Raw genomic sequence first — 12773 nt, 5'->3', positions numbered from 1 at the left:
ACGTGTGTTACCAGGCCTGGTATAAAAATACATTAGTAATAAATTCCTGACAGGTGCCCCTGCGTATGGAGAACCCAATCGTGGCAGCTGAGTTACAGCCCTATAATTCTGCCGGGGGGTTCCGTGGCATCACAGCTCGTTAACCTGTGCCTGGGAATCCCTTCGTCAGCTTGGTGCGAGCACAGCCCAAACCACAAGCATCACCACATCCCAGCCTTGCCAAAATTATTTTGGTGTGATTAGGTTCAGCGAAGACCTGCACTAGAACAAGCAGATGTCCATGAGAGCCACCAAGAGGGAGATGTTGGCCGTGATGTTGGCCATGCTCCTCGGGGAAGGAAACCCAACGTGTTTGGGGACATCTCGGCAGGGAGCTGGGCTCAGAAGGAGGACAGAGGGCAATTTTGTACCACTGATGCTAGCTGACACCACGTTCCCTTTTCAGGGGCTTTGGCACCTGGAGACTGGTGTGAAAAGGGTGTCGAGGGTCCCACCAGCAGCTCTTCCCCAGACAAGGACTCCTCCTTACACATCCCCTCATTCAATGAAGACAAGTGTTATTTTCTGGCGCCAGTGACCATCAAAGATAAAGCTGAAAATAAAATGAGCCACCAAAGCTCTGTGCTTCCCCTCCATGCCCCTTCTTTTAATAATATCATGTTCTCAGCACAGATTAACCTCAGCTTTGCTCCCAATTATGATTTCGCTTCCCTAAGTGCAGAAGCAGAGAGGGGTTTGACAAATGAACCCAGCTCCACCGTTACGCCGTGCTCCCCCTTCTGCAGCCTTATTTCGTGGAGAAGTCCCCCATCACACAAACTGGGGGGCTCTGCGTCCCCCAGCCTTTGCTAGGAGTCCAGGCCTGTGGTTTTTTCACCCTTTAATCTGTGAAGCTTTAAGGGTTTTGCAGTGGGGCAAATTCAGACCTATTGGCAAGGGGGTTGCTCTCATATTTCCCCTCCTCAGGACCTCCAAACCAGCTCAGCTCCTGCAAGAAATGTGCTGCAGAAAAGCCCTGCTATAACCATTTCTTTCTCTTCTCCATGGAACAGCAATGCCATTGCTGAAGGCAGGGTTATTTAGGGACCTGTTTGTCACCACCCGGTCCTGAACAACCTGCTGAAATGAGAACAGAAAAGAGATTGCTGCTCCAGCTTTGAAGGGCAAAATCTGGCCGCGAAGAAAGCTCTTGAGGTGTTCAGCCCCAGAGCCAGGAAAATAACCCTCCTGGTCCTTCTCCTGGCTTAAATCAAGACATCCCTGATGAGCAGGTGGTGGGAGGCTCAGCAGATCCACGCACAAAGTGGGCTCCTCTCTGCTAATGTAGCTGACGTCCCTGCTGGAGCACATCCAGTGCCACAGGGACGAGCCTCAGCTGGTTTCACCTGCTCAGCTCCACGGGGCCGATATCCAGCCCCGAGTATTTGCTGCACAAGCCAGGCTCGGCACTCGAAACATCCCTGAGCTGCTCCTTCCATTTGCAGTAACCATACGGGGCAAGACAGGGGGTTGATTGCATCTGCTCAGAGCAGACGCAGCGTTGCAGAAGTGGTCCTCGGGAAGCCGAAGAACAGGGCAAAAACAAGCACAACATCAAGGCAAATCAGCCCTGGCATCCTGAAGGGCTGCCACACACGTGTGTCCACAAACCTTTCCACCGACCAGGGTTACCATCGCTGCCCTTCGGGTGAGCAGAGGAAGAGGGGAAGGAGCTGCGAGGGTTATCCATCCTTTTTGGGGAGGAGGCTGTGTGCTCATCCCTATCCTGAAAGCAAAAACCACGGCAGCAGCTGGATACTTTAGTAAAAATAACTAAATAAATGAGCTGGATGCTTTAAAAAAGGCTGTTTCATCCCTTCCTAACTTCTTCCCACTGAAACAAACAGCGTCCGCATCCTCCCCTCTCCATCCCCACTCCTTTTCACACCACCTACAGCCTCCTCTGTGCAGGACGGGATTGTTTTGCTTCTTTCTGGGGGGCGTTTATTTATTACTGCTAATGAGGCAGGCACAAAAGAAAGCCGCACGAGCATCTGATGGTGCAGGGACACCTCTGATGGTGGAAGGATTCCTCCTCCTGACTGGCGTGGGTAGCCAAGGAGATAGGCAATGTCTGCTTGGGTGTTTATGCTACATCGCCGCGTTTGCAGAAGTAGCATTCCTTGAAGACCTCATCAAAAGCAGTGTGTGTTTCGAGATGAAAACATCCCGGTAATAAACAGGCAGAACTCGCAGCCCTTAACAGCCTAACAGAATAAATCGGTGTTATCCGAGAGCCGTGTGAGAGTATACTTCAGGGAAGCAAAAAGATGCCATTGTTTATCAAACCAGGACTCCATTCATAATGCATCCGAAAGGATCCCCGTGTCCTTCAAGCAGGCCCAAACAAAACTCGGCATCAGAGGCTTGGCCCAGCTCCTATTAAAAGCTTTTTTTTTTTTTTTTTTTTTTTTTTCCCACCGACTTTCGCAGAGCTTGCATCAGACACGGAAAGGAGTGAGGTGTCAATACAGTACGTATTCTTCAGACCACAGGACCTCGTTAGCAGAGCAGTGTGAATAATAGATCTGCTGGCTCGCTGGTCCAGCTGAAAAATCACACCCCAAAAACAATGCTTCGGAGGTCAACAGATTCATTGCGGCTTGACTGAAAACGCTTTGTTTTGCCCAAAATGCAGTTTCTTCATTTCAGGTGATTTTTTTTAAAAAACTCTGAATATTTTTTTAACTGAAGAAATGAAAACAGAAGAAAACTTCTTTGACAGCACCCTATTTCCAAATTCAGATCCAAAATAATCACCTGGCCTCTTTTCTTGACCACGGGAGCTGCCAAACACATGCAGAAGCCCCGGGTTGCGCCTTGGGACACGGTGCCTTGGTTCGGGGGTGGCGACCGAGCACCGAGGCAGCCCTGCTTCCCTGCAGATTGCTTTGAGACAACCTGGGACGTGCTCCAGAGCAGGTTTATAGACATTTCCAGTATTTTCAGCAGGAAGGGGCAAGGTGGTGCCCACCTGGGCCGTGCCAAGCTGTTCGGCTCCCCGTTAGCGATGCTGATGGCTTCGCCGTGCCTGTGGCTCCCCGGCTCTGCGGCAGAGGAGCAATCCCCCCCGCAACGTGGTGTTTTTACGAGCTGCAACAGATGTTTTAGACCACACATTATCCGGCCCCGTCGCTGCCAGGATGAAGTGAGGAACATCATTACGGGTGGCTGAAGGCACGGGATGAATTTTGCCTGGCCCATCATCACAGTCAAAGCTGGAGCCCAGCCAGGACGAGTGGCTAAAAACCTTCTCCTCCCACTCCAGCAAGCCATCCCAGGAGATTGTTAAGAGACTGCGCGTGACCAGCAGCGATGATTAATCACGGAAAGTTGTTATTCCTCAAAGCCGAAGCACGAAATCGCAGGTTTGACAGCAGCCAGTAACAAGGCTCACAATTACAATTAGGTAAGGCTCTCCGATTAACAAGATAACGTTCACCGATGCTCGTGTACCTGCATCAGGTCCTGCCAGGCTCCTTTCTCCCGTTTGCCAATATTTCTCACCTACCAGGAGCACCAGGTAGGACTGATACAAACACCCGGGCTGGGCTCCAGCTGCCCAGCTCCTGGGGGACAGGGTTTTGGGGAACGCGGGTGCCGCCAGAGCCTTGCACCTCTCCAGACAGCACCGCCAGCCACTTCACGAGCAATCCCCTCAAGTCCCACCACGGCCCCGTTGAGCAAGCGTTCATGGATTTTCATATGTAAATGCAGTAAGAGGATTGCAGAGGAAAGATTTGTCTTGACTGGGAGATTAGTTTTAGCTCAAATTTGGCTAATGCGTGAAATGCCGCTGGCTAGGCCTCCACCACTCCAATTAGCTCAGGAGTGCCTTCCTACCTCGCTGCTCCCAGGCCAGGCATGGCTGGCACAGGGAAGCTGTGCTTCAGTATGAGGCCAGCAGACCTCAAGTGAGAACCTTTGGTGCTCCAACACCTCCTCCCCCAGCTCCAGTTCCTTGCAGAGAAATGGGCAGCCGCAGACGTGATATCCAGCAAGAAATTGTGTTCAATATCACTCCTCCGAACAGTCTGAGGGAGCTAAGGTAGCCTTCCTCCTCCAACACCTGATCATGGGATGCAAGCCCAAGAGATTTCTCTGCCATCTTCCATTATCTGCCTCCTGGGACCATCCAGGCACCTGGTCCCACCACACTTTGGGTGGCTCTTGGGACACCAGTGGAAGCCTAAAAGCTTCCAGTGGTTCAAAAGTTATTCCAAAACCTGGGGGACCTCGAAAGGCTGAGGATAACTCGCTGGGGCAGGAACCGGCTTCTTGTTCAACGTGTGTTGGCTATGCCCTGAAGTACGGGACTTTTAGACTTGACCAGGAATATTACGATAGTGCCTTTGTGCCATCTGAAACTGAATCAAGGAAAACGTTCATAAATAGCCCATGTTAAGGATGGATCCATTTATTTATCTCCATCAAATTTCCATTCTTTCCCCTTGCTGCATTTGCTAATTATCCAGCATGCATTTGCTTAAAGAAAGCATTTTTCTAGCCTTCACAATCCATCTTCCCATCCTAATGGATCTTGTGGTAAAGTCATTATGGAGACTTTATGAAATCACAGTTATTTCCATGACAACAGTGATGTAATAAAGGTGGGATTATGACATTACTGCAAGATCAAGCTGAAGGACAGGATGGATTTGTTTACCCCAGATAGGGCAAGGGAAAGACTCCATTCACTCAACGTTTCTAAAAGTGCCTTAAGGTCTGCTAATGGAAGCTACATTTTATAATGGATTTTTTCTTTTCCCCTTTTATTACTTTTTCTTATGCCTTTTTTTTTTTTTTTTTTTTTTTTTTTTAGCAGTTATTTGTTAGGGAAAAGGCTGTTATCCAAGGGCACGTAGCTGAGTAAGTTTCAGAGGAAGATCCACGCCGGGGCTGTGTTCGCACTTCTCCGTGAAAGGCAGGATCATCCCTGCGAGGCTCACGGCTCCCGTGCTTCCCGAAAAGACTTCTGGCCTTTGAAGGGCTGGCAGGCTGGCAGGATGGTCCTTCCCCTTTCAAGGATGGCTGATTTAAGCCGCCTTCTTTTCAGACGTTTTAATAAAGAAATCACCTGCCACTGGATCACAGCGTGAATTGGCTACCCATGAAATTAGGTTTGAAAATGGCATTAAACCCTTTTTCTCTCCTTAATGGAAATATAACCGGCCGGGGCCTGGCCAGCAAATTCTAAGCCAAAAAGCATTTGTCTCGCAAAGCCAGACACACCAGCTAAGTCACTCTGGAAGTGATTTTTAGCTCTCTCTCCAGCAGTCACAGAATAAACCTAGGTGGAAATGACACAGCAATTCCTAAAGGATCAGAGCATGGAGCGCCACAAGACAGCTTTGAAGATAGCTGGGGGTTCTGGTTTGTTTTTCACAAGGAGAAAAGATGAATATTTCATACGGAACATGGTTCAAAAGTTGATTAATGTTTCAGTGTGTGGAGAACCGAGCTCGAGAGACGAGTTTCCCGATGTAAAATTCTTTACGCTGGCAGGAAGACTTGTACGGCCAGCTCCTCCCAGAGTGGGCTTCATTTAACCCCCTTCTTCAAAGCTGCTCCTGCTGGTGGCTTGGAGCTTCACAATGTGCCAGTTCGGTGCTTCTCCTACAAATGCAGGGCACTGATGATGGCCACTGGGGTTGTGCAAGGAGGAGCGGCTCCTTGTGCCAACAACTGATGCTCAGATGGGCTTTGGTGTCCCCACGAACCTTGCTCCAGCCGGGCAGAGGGCTGTGATGGCCACCAAAGGCTTCCTGCCCTGGTCCAGCTCCTTGGGCAGTGGGATAATACAACCATCTCTGCTGCTGGTGGGGTCTTCTCTGTTTCCCTCCCAGCTCTCGAGGAGCTGTGGCCCCTAGTGCCTTTGCTCTGCGCTGGCTGCCACAGCAAATATGCACGGGAGCACTGAGAAGTCCCACGCGCCGAAAGCTCATTAGCTTCCCATCCGGCCCAATTGATCTCAGCAGCTGTTTCGGCTTGTCCTGCCCCAATTCCCAGCCCTCTAAGCCTCCCCGGTATCTCTTCATCGGCAGAAGGGAAGCACGGCGAGGCCGCACAGACATGCTAATGAAGTGTGAGTTATTAACCGCAGCGTGCTGAGGGAGATATGCAGGAGGTGTGTGTGGGGAGGGGAGGGCTGTAATTTTACCATTAATATGGAAAACGGGCGACCCTCCCTCCTTGAACTGCTGGGGAAGAGCAGATTCAGGCGCGTGTCCCGTTCCGGGGTCCGGATGGGTAATGAGATAACCCGACTCTCGCCCTCTTTCTTTCCTTCTCGCCTGATAAAAGGAGAGAGGGGGATGCAGACAATTAAAAGGAGGATTCCAATCGGCCCCGGAGAGATTCAATGAATAATAATGGACCTCCAGCTGCTAATGTGCTTAAGGACTTTGGAGCCTCAAGTGTCCAACCAGCTTAAGGGTCTTGCACCGCAGACTTCATTTCTATGAGTAAATGGGAAAGGCAGGGGGCAGGGGGGCTCCTGCCCCTGGCCACAGATGATCCCATCTCCCAGACTCTTGCTGGGCCCTCCGTCAGGACGCTGCTGCAGCTGCAAAAGGGGAAAGTCAACTTATTGGCTTGAGTTCCCTCCTTAACCAGCTCCTGGACATCACTCCTTCTGGCAAACCCCTTGGATTTGGCTTTCACTGATGCCCCTCTCTTCCCATCACCTTCCCCTGCTGCTTTCCTCCTTTGTCCCCCCGACCACGACATCCTCCTCTCCTCTCTCAGGTTTCTCCCGCTCCCGTGGAGGAACAAGGAAATGACTTGCAAGGGAGGAACAGCAAAAAACAAGGCAGAAAGCCCAGCCTTGACTTCTCCACAAAGCTCTGCCCCTCCTCTCCCCGACTGGAGGCTATAGGGCAACTACCACGGATCCAGACAATACGAGCTTCGGAAGCTGGCAATCCCATGATCAAAGGAACGAGGAACACTAGGTCAGGGCTCCTCAGCCTTCAAAAGGAATACAACAGAGATCTGAGGAGCACAAGAAAAGCTGTTTTCACCTCTCCTGGAGCAAGGACTAGGAGCCCCAGAAGAAGCTCGCAGGTTCAAAACAAACAAAATGAGCTCGCCCGCTCTTTACCCAGAGTGTCTCCAAGCCATGAGCCTCTTCAACAGGCAATCTGTGGCTGCTGAGAGCTCATAAAGGTTCATTAAAAAGACAAAAATGGATTTTTTTCTGCTGAAAGAGTGTCTGCTGAGCCTCTGATGTACAAACACAGCGCTTATGGGTGAGGAGGCCCCTGGTCTGCAAACCACGTGAGGCTGGACAAGTGTTCTGGAGAAATATCACCACTGTTTGCCCTCTACTTACACAGTTTTCTGGTCACACAGGATTGCCTCTATCAGAGACAGGACCTTGTATTTGGAAAATATCAGGTCTGCTCTGCCACGACCATCACCATGCCCCAAGACCCGCAGCCAGCCGCCTCCACCCATTGCCCAAGAGACAGCACATCCCTTCTGCAGCTTTGGGAAAAAACACGGGATTTCAGGAAACAGCAAGACGGCCCACGAAGCACAGGGAAGGACTGGAGTCTAACGGGGATGGATGCTGGCAGCTCGGAGGGACAGGCGAGGGGACGGCTGTGTAAGGCAGCGCTGGAGCCCTGGCACAGCAGGCAGGGGCATCGTTCCTTCAGCCCAAGGTTTGGAGAAGGACAGGAAAGCACAAGTGAAAGCAGAGCAGAGCAATTAGCTAATTAGGGGAGCTGACTAATCAGCTAATCTACAAAGGTTTTTCATTATTGTGCACAGAGAAGGAATTCTGGAGAGCTTTGCTGCAGAGCAGAGGCGGTGGGAGCTTTCCCCTTCTTTGAAATATTGCCCAGCCCGGTGAGGAGATGCCAAGACAAAGATATTTAAGAAGATATTTAAGGAAAAGAGGCAGGGAACGTAGATTCCCCACCCGCAGCTCTCCTACCAACCTCTCCTGCCTTTCCCCGTTCTCCTCCCCTCCGACGTCCTTGCACATCTCCCGCAGCAATATCACCCTGCTGCTGTCACGGGCAGGACGGATATTCGAACAGCCTTAGATCAATATTTGTGCAAAGGGAAAGCTCGTGCATCGCAGGGCTACAAATTAACCTCCTGTCCCGTATCCACTCCGGCACACAGGACCTGCAGGAGCAGCACGCTCCCCTGGGGAAAAGCAGGACATACATTGCAGAGCAGAAAAAAAAAAAAAAAGAAAGAAAGAAAAAAAAAAAACAAGAATAATAATAGATCCAACCCCGGCTCATGCACCTTTTTACATTTCTCCCTCAGGTTAGGGGGGAAAAAATAGCTTTTCTTAATTAGCATCCTAACCTTTTCTAAACAAGTTCAAGGGTGTCTTGGCAGACTCGGGAAGTGGTGTGAAAGCAGCACTGAATAACAGCAGCAGAATTAGTCAGGTGTAAAAGGATCTCACTTTTTTTTTTTTTTTTCGGGGAGATGATTAGGGTACTAGTAATGAGAAATATGAAGAACTTCCAAGGTTGCAGATACCTACTTATTAAAGCAAAATGTCACCTAGAAATGGCGTGCTTGGGGTGGAAAGTAGCGCTTTCAGAGGAACCCTTGCCCAGAAAACGTTTGATCCATCAGTCCTGGATAAGCTGGTATGGCCCTCACCAGCTGAACCCAGCCTGTTTTGGCTGCTCACCACCTGGAAATGGAGTAATTGCCAAATTCCCCCCAGGAGGAAAATGAGCAAAGGCATTTCCGCAAAGAGCAGGGCTTGGGCTCCATCAGTCTGCCAGGCTAGATGCTCAGCAATGCTCCCTCCTGCTTTTTCTTCCTGTTATTTGCCATATTTAGCCCTCTTCCACTCCACCTCGCCACTGCGCTGAGCAAGGGGGGAATGGCATTTGTCCAGCAAGAGAACAGATGAGACAAATCTGCTCACCGAACAACAAAACGCATTTTTCCTCCTGCTCGGTCTCCATCTGGGTCTTATTTCTGTTTTTTTTTGGAGGAGATGCTCCCCCTTTCCCCGCCTCTCCTCCAAATCAAACTATTTTTGGGGTGGGAAACCAAATAAAATAAATAAATAAATAAGACTTTTTGTCTGTCCAAGGAATTTGTAGTCAGAAAGGTGTCAATTAATCTACATTACACTGAAATTAGCCTAATATTAAAACAATAGGAGGAGGACAAGGGAGAGATCAGCCTGTAATGTCCTCATTAGCTAGTGCTGCTCCTCGCGAGCTCTCCATCATATGAAGGTAGCTGTCTGGTTGCACTTCATTAGCACTGGGGTTAATTACGGCAAAGGAGGCAGGTAGGTGGGCTGTTCCCCCATCCTTGCCGCTGCTCTTTGCCCATCACTCCTGGATGGAAGTCACCATTCCCCTTGACTCCCGTCGCTCCTCGATTTGTAATGGCACGACAGGAGGAACAGGACCCATTTTTCAAAATGAATAGGTGCAAGCGGTGTCTCCCCCGGGGGCCAGGGGTGATTTGGGTAGAGCTCAGAGCCAGCAGGACAGCTCATCTTGTCCTCCTTTCTCCTTGGCTTTCGTGAGGCTTTGCCCCACCTCCATCCTGCGCCACCTCTCTTTGCACCCAGCTGCTCATCCCCATCTCCTCTGCGCGCTGGCAGCCCCCTCACATTCTCCTCTTCTCCTTTTGCTACCCCAACTGCTTATTTTTATTGTTAAGTTTGGTTCTTTTTATTTATTTTTTGACCCTGCTAGATGTCAGGATTCAGATCTACGGCGGCAGAGGCAGGAATGGCCCCAGTGGGAGGGGGACATCTATGGGGCTGGGCACGTCTACCCAAACGGGTGAATTCGGCACAAAGAGCAGGCACTCGGAGGTTATATGGAAACAGATCTGATTTGTGCTTTGGAACCCTCCCTCCTGTTAATTAGCAACCCGTTCTCTACTCCCTTTAATTACGCAGGGCGGGGGCAGGAGAAGGGAGATGAAGATCAAAGGCCGGGAGCTCTGGGCTCGTTCTTAATTTGGGCAGTGTCTTTGGGCTATTTTCCTTGTGGTTTCTCCCGGGACGGCCATGGGGTGCCACGGCTGGGCTCCGAGGGGAGGGCGAGCCCCGAGCAGGACTTTCACTCCTCTCCCGTCAAGACTTGACAAGGAATTTGGGTGTTGTCCCGGCTCCCAGCACGGGCATTTCGGGCAGGTCCGCTGCATGTCCAACCTGAGGGCCCCGATGCTCGCCGCTGAGCGGCCAGGTTTTGTGGGGATGCGGCAAGGCTTTCATGGAGTAAGCACTCTAATCATGGGAAAATAGAGACAAAAATGGGAAAATTAACCACGTGGTGATTTAAGAAAGAGCGGCCTGAGCTCAAGGTTGGAGTGAATGTATATAGGGGCACCTTTTATGTGCAGGAGTCCTGCACCGAGTGGTGCATCTTTTGGAGAGGGGACACAAGTCCAGGGGTGTCCGTGCCCCAGGGCCATAATTCCAATTCATAGGGCAAAATGCATTTTCTATCCTTGTCATGCTCTCCCACCTCCAGCATGTGCCAAATACTCTGCGTACCATTTTAATATCTTTTTGTTGCTTTTTCTATTTTTTTCTTAAACCAGGTCATAATTTCGTGCCAGAAGAGAGAGCCCCAATGCTCTAACCAATACAATATTTCCTCGAAATAAGGAAAGTTAGGGTATTATCAAACTGAGCCCGTCTGCTATGAAAACATACCTCCCAGCCAGCTCGCATGGGGTAGGCAACAGTAGCTAAAATTAAAGCAAATGAACAAACTCATAATCGAAGATTAAGGTCTGCGCGACGCTGACATGTTGTCTTAGAGCTGGGTGTCAGAAGGCAGAGGACTGTTAATTAACTTCCTATTGACGAAACAAAGCGCATAGAGAGGAACCTCGCTAATCTGTTTTGTGCTAATCAGCACGCATTATTAATTTGCTGCAAAAGAGCTGTCCTCTTCCCACTGCAACACGAGCGCAATAGGGCTGGAGCGCGGTCTCGCATTACCCGGGCTCCGCTCTTTTGACGACATCTGTCGCATTTCCTGGTGCATTACGAAGCTTGGGCATCAATAATTTAAACTCCAGTTGTTAAAGAGCAAAGTATCTTCGGTGATTAATTACCCCTCCTTCCTCCCCATCTCTTAAAAGCACAGCCATGAGTGACGCAGCCCAGCGAAACGGCGAGGTCCGCCCCTGCAGATGAGGATGCCCTGAAAAGGGGGAAAATTTGGGGAACCCTTGGGAAATTGGGGAGAATGACCGCTGCACATCACCACATCCACTTCTCTTGCAGAAGCAGTAGCTCGGGGAGAGAAACAGCAAGCTGCCACTGCCACGGTCTTGTTTTTTCTCTGTGATGCCCTTCGCCCTCCGAGCGACAGCCCGCGGAAGAGCGGGGCTGCTGGCCCAGGAGGGGGCCCCAGGGAAACGTACGGCCGGGCGGTCACAGCACATGCACACAGGCTGGAGAACGTGGAAATTCCCATCAGGCCCAAGCCAACATGATGGATGGCTCTTCCATCACCGGCTTTCACCTCCAACCGCCTCTTCTAGCTATTTTCTATCTCCCCATCTATTTTTTACAAGAAGGGGGAGTGGGGGGGGGAGGTCTTAACTCTTTTTTCAGTGAATAAAAACTTCTAACTTGGTGCCAAAACCTGCCTCAAAAGGAGACCAGAAGGTCAACACACCATCAAGCCAAGGTGAAGCAGCGCCCATCCCTATCCTCAGGCGCATCCTCCAAAACCCAGCGTGCAGATGCCCCCAAAACCAGCCGTGCATGGATTGAGAGGCTTGGGACGGGGGTCCTGCCACATCCCCAAGCTCCCACAAGGTGGCAGGTCTCCATAATTGTTTTATCTGCTGCCACCCAACCCACAGAAACCCACCAGTCATCCCCAAGGCTCTGCCAAGAGGGATGCTGAGCCCCATTTCTCCAACAGGCGCGTGCAAACTGCATTCTTTCCAAGATCAACATGTCCGTGCAAGTCAAAAAATAAATAAATAAAGCAACAAAAGTAGGACAACACATGGCCAAGTAATGGCTCCTTGCACATCCGGGGCGATGGCAGCGTTCAGAGCAGCCACGTGGCAAAGCAGGAGCATGCCAGAGAGCTACAAAACCAAGAGGGAGCGGAGAGGTAGTTCAACAGGGTTCAGAAGCCGGGGAGGAGATTTAGAGATTACGCCAGATCAAAGGATAATTATTTTGTTGTATTTCCCTATCTGCATCACTGGACCGGTTATACGAGAACATGAGTGGCTGCACTGGTTTTCTAGATCCCGAGCATGCCTGGTGTAAAGACAGCTCTGCTAAACCTGGGCAATAAATGCTGGGCTTTCAGCAGAGCTGCTCAGGACACGTGTATTCAGGAGCACGGAGAGCAAAGCCCGCGAGACCCGGAGGTTTGGTTTGTGAGATCCGGAGGTTCGGTCTGCAAATGCTTCCCCCGCTACCCGTGTGCCAAGGAGCATCAGCTCAGGGCTGATTTCCTGGTCAGAGGCTGGTGTCTTAATTTCATATCGAGCCCCATCCCAGCCCCGCTTGCTGGTCCCCTGGCGAAGGCGGCGAGAGCCGTCAACAGCAGGCGCTTTGAAGTGCTGCCATCAGCCAAGAAACCCCCTGTAGGAAGGAGATTTCCCAACACCGAGCACGGATCCTCCCATCCAAAGAGGCGATAGGTATCGGGCTACCTGGGAGGACCCTGGCCATGGCTCCAGCCCCTCCAGCACCTGGGATATACGGGCGAGCCGTGGTGGGGATGAGCACCGAGGCGTAG

General features: G+C 50.8%; 1 long non-coding RNA gene across 1 annotated transcript in view; it reads right to left on the bottom strand.

The window, feature by feature from the left end:
- Positions 1 to 4039: 4039 nt before the first annotated feature.
- LOC137859809 (uncharacterized) overlaps positions 4040 to 12773 on the bottom strand; it is a 33469-nt gene continuing 24735 nt past the window's right edge. The window contains exon 2 of the long non-coding RNA XR_011098570.1: positions 4040 to 6332. This is a non-coding gene — a long non-coding RNA (uncharacterized lncRNA). The remainder of the gene's footprint in view (positions 6333 to 12773) is intronic.

This window comes from Anas acuta, chromosome 7, assembly GCF_963932015.1.
Source record: "Anas acuta chromosome 7, bAnaAcu1.1, whole genome shotgun sequence".
NCBI classification, from domain to species: Eukaryota; Metazoa; Chordata; class Aves; order Anseriformes; family Anatidae; genus Anas; species Anas acuta.
This window is presented reverse-complemented; position numbering and strand designations above follow the sequence as displayed.